This window comes from Penaeus japonicus, unplaced genomic scaffold, assembly GCF_977035675.1.
Source record: "Penaeus japonicus unplaced genomic scaffold, GWHDUDI00000001_assembly GWHDUDI00000012, whole genome shotgun sequence".
NCBI classification, from domain to species: domain Eukaryota; kingdom Metazoa; phylum Arthropoda; class Malacostraca; order Decapoda; family Penaeidae; genus Penaeus; species Penaeus japonicus.
This window is the reverse complement of record NW_028234414.1, coordinates 14158493-14165992: the sequence shown is the minus strand read 5'-3', so window position 1 is coordinate 14165992 and position 7500 is coordinate 14158493.

The following is a 7500-nucleotide window of genomic DNA, read 5'->3' as shown; positions in this document are numbered from 1 at the left end:
AAAAAAAAAAAAAAAATCGCCGACCAGGAAGACTATTTCGAAGCGAACAGGAGACAACCCGTCGACGAAAAGAAAAAAAAATGAACGGTTTATTTTCAGGATAAGTGATCCGAAAATAATATAATTGCCAGCAACCAACATCTTATTTTGTGCGGGAGTGAAATGATGATGATAATGATAACAAGGATGATGTTAATGATAATGATAACAGCAATAAAAGCGATAATATTTGTAATGATGATAGTAATAATAATGGGAATGATAATGATTAGGGTGTTAATAGTAATGATAAAGATGATGACTATTATTGTAATCATCCTTTTTATTATCATTTTCATATTGATGATACTCATAATAATGACGATAGTAATGATAATAGTAGTAATAATAGCAATAGGAATCATAATACTACTAAGGAAGATAGCTGATAATAGTTATAGTAATAATAAGGACATTAATGATGATGATAAAAATACTAGTATTAGTGATAATAATGTTAATGATAATAACAATAGTAATGATAATGCCACTAGCATTTTAATGATGATAATAAGATCTTTTTTTTAGAATAACAACAGTAATACAATACCAACAATGATAATGATAATACTACCAACAAGAATGATAATAACAATAATGAAAAGAGCAATAATGATAACAAAAATTAAGTATAATACCAGCGATAAGATAAAGCAATACAAATCGCAATATTTTTGTAAGCTTCATATTATCTCATTAGAAAAGTTCTTTTTTTCTCAATTCCAAATACTCGCTAATCCTTAATTAATTTGAATGTGTAATCTAGCATCCCAAACAAAAGTTAATGAAATCCGTGGATTAAGGAGTTTAAAAAAAGAAAAAAAAAATAGTCATGGAGTTTCATATAACTTCTAGTATTCCATTGTTCTTTATTTTGTCAAGTTCTCGTTTTCTATGAGTTTCACTGGAAATATATTATAAGAACGAATTTAAAACAAGAGGGTGGTGGGGAAGGGATAGTCAAGAGGGGGGAGGGGGGTTTAATGATGTAATTAGTCATTAATTACTTATAATCAGGTTTTGATATCGGTTGGATGGCAGGTGGAGGTGGTTAAATGTTACTATCAATATATTCGTATAACAGCAGACATTGCATGAGCATATGCATAGAATTACAGATATCGCTACAGTAAGCTACATGTGGTATTGTAAAAAAAAAAACAGAAAAAAAAAAAAAAAAAATATATATATATATATATATATATATATATATATATATATATATATATATATATATATATATATATATAATATATAGTGATAACGATAATGCCAGGAAAAAAGAAAAAAACTCCATAGCGCACACTGACCTTATTTCATTTTGGATGATCGGCTACAAAATACTAAATATCTAAAACTATTCGATGTCATGTTAGACCTCAGCTGGCTTTTCCAAAAACACTTTATTCTTTTATTTTGCCACATCATGAAGGCTTTTCGTAAATCTGGATGTCTTTAGATTATTGTCATTTTAAGTTAGGTGATACGGATTTAATCCAGCTAAATATTTGCTACCTAAGTTAACTGTGGATTTAAACCATCGACAGTTGATTAAGAATGATTAAGACATATGGTAAAGATGATAATCCTTTTTTCTTCGACCTCCTTCAAGCTTTATATCGTCTTCGACCTCCTTCAAGCTTTATATCGTCTTCGACCTCCTTCAACTTTATATCGTCTTCGACCTCCTTCAACTTTATATCGTCTTCGACCTCCTTCAACTTTATATCGTCTTCGACCTCCTTCAACTTTATATCGTTTTCGACCTCTCTCAAGCTTTATATCGTTTTCGACCTCCTTCAACTTTATATCGTATTCGACCTCCTTCAACTTTATATCGTCTTCGACCTCCTTCAACTTTATATCGTCTTCGACCTCCTTCAACTTTATATCGTCTTCGACCTCCTTCAACTTTATATCGTCTTCGACCTCCTTCAACTTTATATCGTCTTCGACCTCCCTCAAGCTTTACATCGTCTTCGACCTCCTTCAACTTTATATCGTCTTCGACCTCCTTCAACTTTATATCGTCTTCGACCTCCTTCAACTTTATATCGTCTTCGACCTCCTTCAACTTTATATCGTCTTCGACCTCCTTCAACTTTATATCCCTTCAACTTTATATCGTCTTCGACCTCCTTCAACTTTATATCGTCTTCGACCTCCTTCAACTTTATATCGTCTTCGACCTCCCTCAAGCTTTATATCGTCTTCGACCTCCTTCAACTTTATATCGTCTTCGACCTCCTTCAACTTTATATCGTCTTCGACCTCCTTCAACTTTATATCGTCTTCGACCTCCTTCAACTTTATATCGTCTTCGACCTCCTTCAACTTTATATCGTCTTCGACCTCCTTCAACTTTATATCGTCTTCGACCTCCTTCAAGCTTTATATCGTCTTCGACCTCCTTCAACTTTATATCGTCTTCGACCTCCTTCAACTTTATATCGTCTTCGACCTCCTTCAACTTTATATCGTCTTCGACCTCCTTCAACTTTATATCGTCTTCGACCTCCCTCAAGCTTTATATCGTCTTCGACCTCCTTCAACTTTATATCGTCTTCGACCTCCTTCAAGCTTTATATCGTCTTCGACCTCCTTCAACTTTATATCGTTTTCGACCTCCCTCAAGCTTTATATCGTCTTCGACCTCCTTCAACTTTATATCGTCTTCGACCTCCTTCAAGCTTTATATCGTCTTCGACCTCCTTCAACTTTATATCGTCTTCGACCTCCTTCAACTTTATATCGTCTTCGACCTCCCTCAAGCTTTATATCGTCTTCGACCTCCTTCAACTTTATATCGTCTTCGACCTCCTTCAACTTTATATCGTCTTCGACCTCCTTCAACTTTATATCGTCTTCGACCTCCTTCAAGCTTTATATCGTCTTCGACCTCCTTCAACTTTATATCGTCTTCGACCTCCTTCAACTTTATATCGTCTTCGACCTCCTTCAACTTTATATCGTTTTCGACCTCCCTCAAGCTTTATATCGTCTTCGACCTCCCTCAAGCTTTATATCGTCTTTGACCTCCTTCAAGCTTTATATCGTCTTCGACCTCCTTCAACTTTATATAGTTTTCGACCTCCCTCAAGCTTTATATCGTCTTCGACCTCCCTCAAGCTTTATATCGTCTTCGACCTCCCTCAAGCTTTATATCGTCTTCGACCTCCTTCAAGCTTTATATCGTCTTCGACCTCCTTCAACTTTATATCGTTTTCGACCTCCCTCAAGCTTTATATCGTCTTCGACCTCCTTCAACTTTATATCGTCTTCGACCTCCTTCAAGCTTTATATCGTCTTCGACCTCCTTCAACTTTATATCGTTTTCGACCTCCCTCAAGCTTTATATCGTCTTCGACCTCCCTCAAGCTTTATATCGTCTTCGACCTCCTTCAAGCTTTATATCGTCTTCGACCTCCTTCAACTTTATATCGTCTTCGACCTCCTTCAAGCTTTATATCGTCTTCGACCTCCTTCAAGCTTTATATCGTCTTCGACCTCCTTCAAGCTTTATATCGTCTTCGACCTCCTTCAAGCTTTATATCGTCTTCGACCTCCCTCAAGCTTTATATCGTCTTCGACCTCCCTCAAGCTTTATATCGTCTTCGACCTCCTTCAAGCTTTATATCGTCTTCGACCTCCCTCAAGCTTTATATCGTCTTCGACCTCCTTCAAGCTTTATATCGTCTTCGACCTCCTTCAACTTTATATCGTCTTCGACCTCCCTCAAGCTTTATATCGTCTTCGACCTCCCTCAAGCTTTATATCGTCTTCGACCTCCTTCAAGCTTTATATCGTCTTCGACCTCCTTCAACTTTATATCGTCTTCGACCTCCCTCAAGCTTTATATCGTCTTCGACCTCCCTCAAGCTTTATATCGTCTTCGACCTCCTTCAAGCTTTATATCGTCTTCGACCTCCCTCAAGCTTTATATCGTCTTCGACCTCCTTCAACTTTATATCGTCTTCGACCTCCCTCAAGCTTTATATCGTCTTCGACCTCCTTCAAGCTTTATATCGTCTTCGACCTCCTTCAACTTTATATCGTTTTCGACCTCTCTCAAGCTTTATATCGTTTTCGACCTCCTTCAACTTTATATCGTCTTCGACCTCCTTCAAGCTTTATATCGTCTTCGACCTCCTTCAACTTTATATCGTCTTCGACCTCCCTCAAGCTTTATATCGTCTTCGACCTCCCTCAAGCTTTATATCGTCTTCGACCTCCTTCAAGCTTTATATCGTCTTCGACCTCCTTCAACTTTATATCGTCTTCGACCTCCTTCAACTTTATATCGTCTTCGACCTCCTTCAACTTTATATCGTCTTCGACCTCCTTCAACTTTATATCGTCTTCGACCTCCCTCAAGCTTTACATCGTCTTCGACCTCCTTCAACTTTATATCGTCTTCGACCTCCTTCAACTTTATATCGTCTTCGACCTCCCTCAAGCTTTATATCGTCTTCGACCTCCCTCAAGCTTTATATCGTCTTCGACCTCCCTCAAGCTTTATATCGTCTTCGACCTCCCTCAAGCTTTATATCGTTTTCGACCTCCCTCAAGCTTCATATCGTCTTCGACTTCCTTCAAGCTTTTTTCCGGTTAGATTTACTAGAAACTCTTTGACGATGAATGAGTGTGTTCTGATACCTTTTCATCCTCGCACCTACCCTGACCACTTTTCCAAATACTTTGTTGCAGCTCTTATTAAGTTCTGGATCATGTTGCACAATCGTTTTCAACATCCTCGTTTCATAGATGTTGTCGTTATTACTCGATGCCTCTGAGAAATGGGTTACCATGGTTACTTGAGGTCTTGTGCTTTTTATATGTTATTCACGTCTACTGATGATGATGATGAAGATGATGATAAAGATGATAATGGTAATGATGATGATAATTACGATAATAATGATGCTAGAAATGATAGTGATAAGTATAATGATAATGATAATACCATTGAAGATTATGATAAAAGATAGACAATGATAATATCAATAATAATAGTGATAATGATAAAGGTTATTATTAATATCAATGTTATCTTTATCGTTATTGTTATTGTTATTTTCATTATTCTTATCATAGCACTTATGACAACGATAATGATAAGGATAATGATACGAAATGTAATGTGTAAGAACACGAAATAAAGATCATGATAAGGATATTATGATAGTTGTAATGATAATAATGATGGTAGCAATAATGGCAGTGATGGTGAAAATTATAATGCTGATGCTAATGATAATGGTAATGATGGTGGTGATAATGATAATAATAATGGTGATTCTGATAATGGTAATGATCATATTTATGAAAATAACTATGATAGTAATGATAATGATAATGAAAATAGTAATAAGGATGATAATGATAACAGTAATGATAATGATATTAGCAATAATATTGGGAATGATAATGATAAAAATAAAGATAATAATGATAACAAAGATGATTATAATAATAACAATATTATTAATAATGCTAATGAAAATAGTAATAATGGAGATGATAATGATTATGATATTAAAGAAAAGGGTGCCGCTGAAATAGACGGAGAGCGAGAGACAGATGTAGATACTGATGTATGTATGTGTTCATATATATATATATATATATATATATATATATATATATATATATATATATATATATATATATATATATATATATATTATATATATATATATATATATATATATATATATATATATATATATATATATATATATATATATATATATATATATATATAATATATATTATATATATATATATACATGTGTATGTATGTATATATATATATATGCATATATAAATGTGTATATATATATATATATATATATATGTATATATATATATATAATATATATATATATATTATATATATATATATATATATATGTATATATATATATATATATATATATATATATATATATATATACTATAAAATCATATATATTATGTTTTCAGTGTTCATAAATCTAATCATGCAACCACACTGAATATCAGTCTAGAAAATTATTCGTAACGAAAGCCTAACACAAGATATGGCATCACCAATGGTCAAGGCCACACCAGGACGCCCAAGCGGTTTAGGTGCCAACTAGTAATTACCTCTCCGAATTGTTGCCAGATATATGTATACCACTGCCTACTATATATATATATATATATATATATATATATATATATATATATATATATATATATATATATATATGTATACATATATATATATATATATATATATGTATATGTATATATATACATATATGTATGTATATGTATATATATGTGTGTGTGTATATGTATATGTATAAGTATATATGTATATATGTATATGTGTATATATATATGTATATGTATATATTCTTAAACAAATTATAATGCATGGGCACATTATAATTCACGTGCGTGTGTGTGCACGCGTGGACACTGTGTATGAGTGCTGTATGCATGCATACGGGCGTAGACAAACGCTTGGAGTATGTGCATAATTGCTTATTTGTGTATATAGGTGTCTACGCTGTACATTCTATATATTTTTATATAGTAACGAATATAAGTGCGGGCACGGGCCGGAAGGTCGTGAGATAGATCGGTGGATACAAAGATCTCCTAATAACATGCGAGACTAACTCAAACGTGATATTGGAGATTAATGGTAGCCTCCGGACTAAAATTACTCCCCCCCCACCATGCACAAGGCCGACAGGTGGGGGTATCAGGCCACACACCTCTTAAATATGATTTCCCAGTCAAGACAACGGCCCTCATTCCCCGGAAGCGAAGGAGCCCCTGGTCACGGCGGCGATCAGATTAGCTCCCTAGCAGAGGGTGCTAAGAATATCCGGTTAGACCGAGGCCGCCTAAAGATGATGAACTTATGCACATGCAATGTAAGGACCCTGAGAACAGAATCTGATCTTTTGACACTGCTTGAGAAACTTTCATTTATTAAATGGGATATTGTAGGACTTTCTGAAGTTAGGAGACTAGGCGAAGAGCAGAAGTTACTAAATGATGGGCACTTATTATATTGGCAAGGTAGACCCTTGGATAGCAAATAAGAATCAGGAGTAGGTTTCTTAGTTCACAAGCGACTTGAAAAGAATGTTAGCGAATTCTACAGTGTGAGCAAAAGAGTAGTTTCTGTAATACTGAAACTAAACAACAGATACAGCCTAAAAATTATCCAAGTGTACACTCCTACCAGCAGTCATAGTGATGAGGAGATAGAGAGCTTCTATGTAGATGTGCAAGCAGCTACCGATAGAGCAAAAACCCATTTTACCGTGATTATGGGGGATTTTAATGCCAAGATAGGAATAAGGGAAGATGGAGAAATATCGGTTGGGAAACATGGAATAGGCACCAGAAATGAGAGAGGGCAAAGGCTGATAGAATTCGCCGAAGCTCGATCCCTTAAAATTGTGAATACATTCT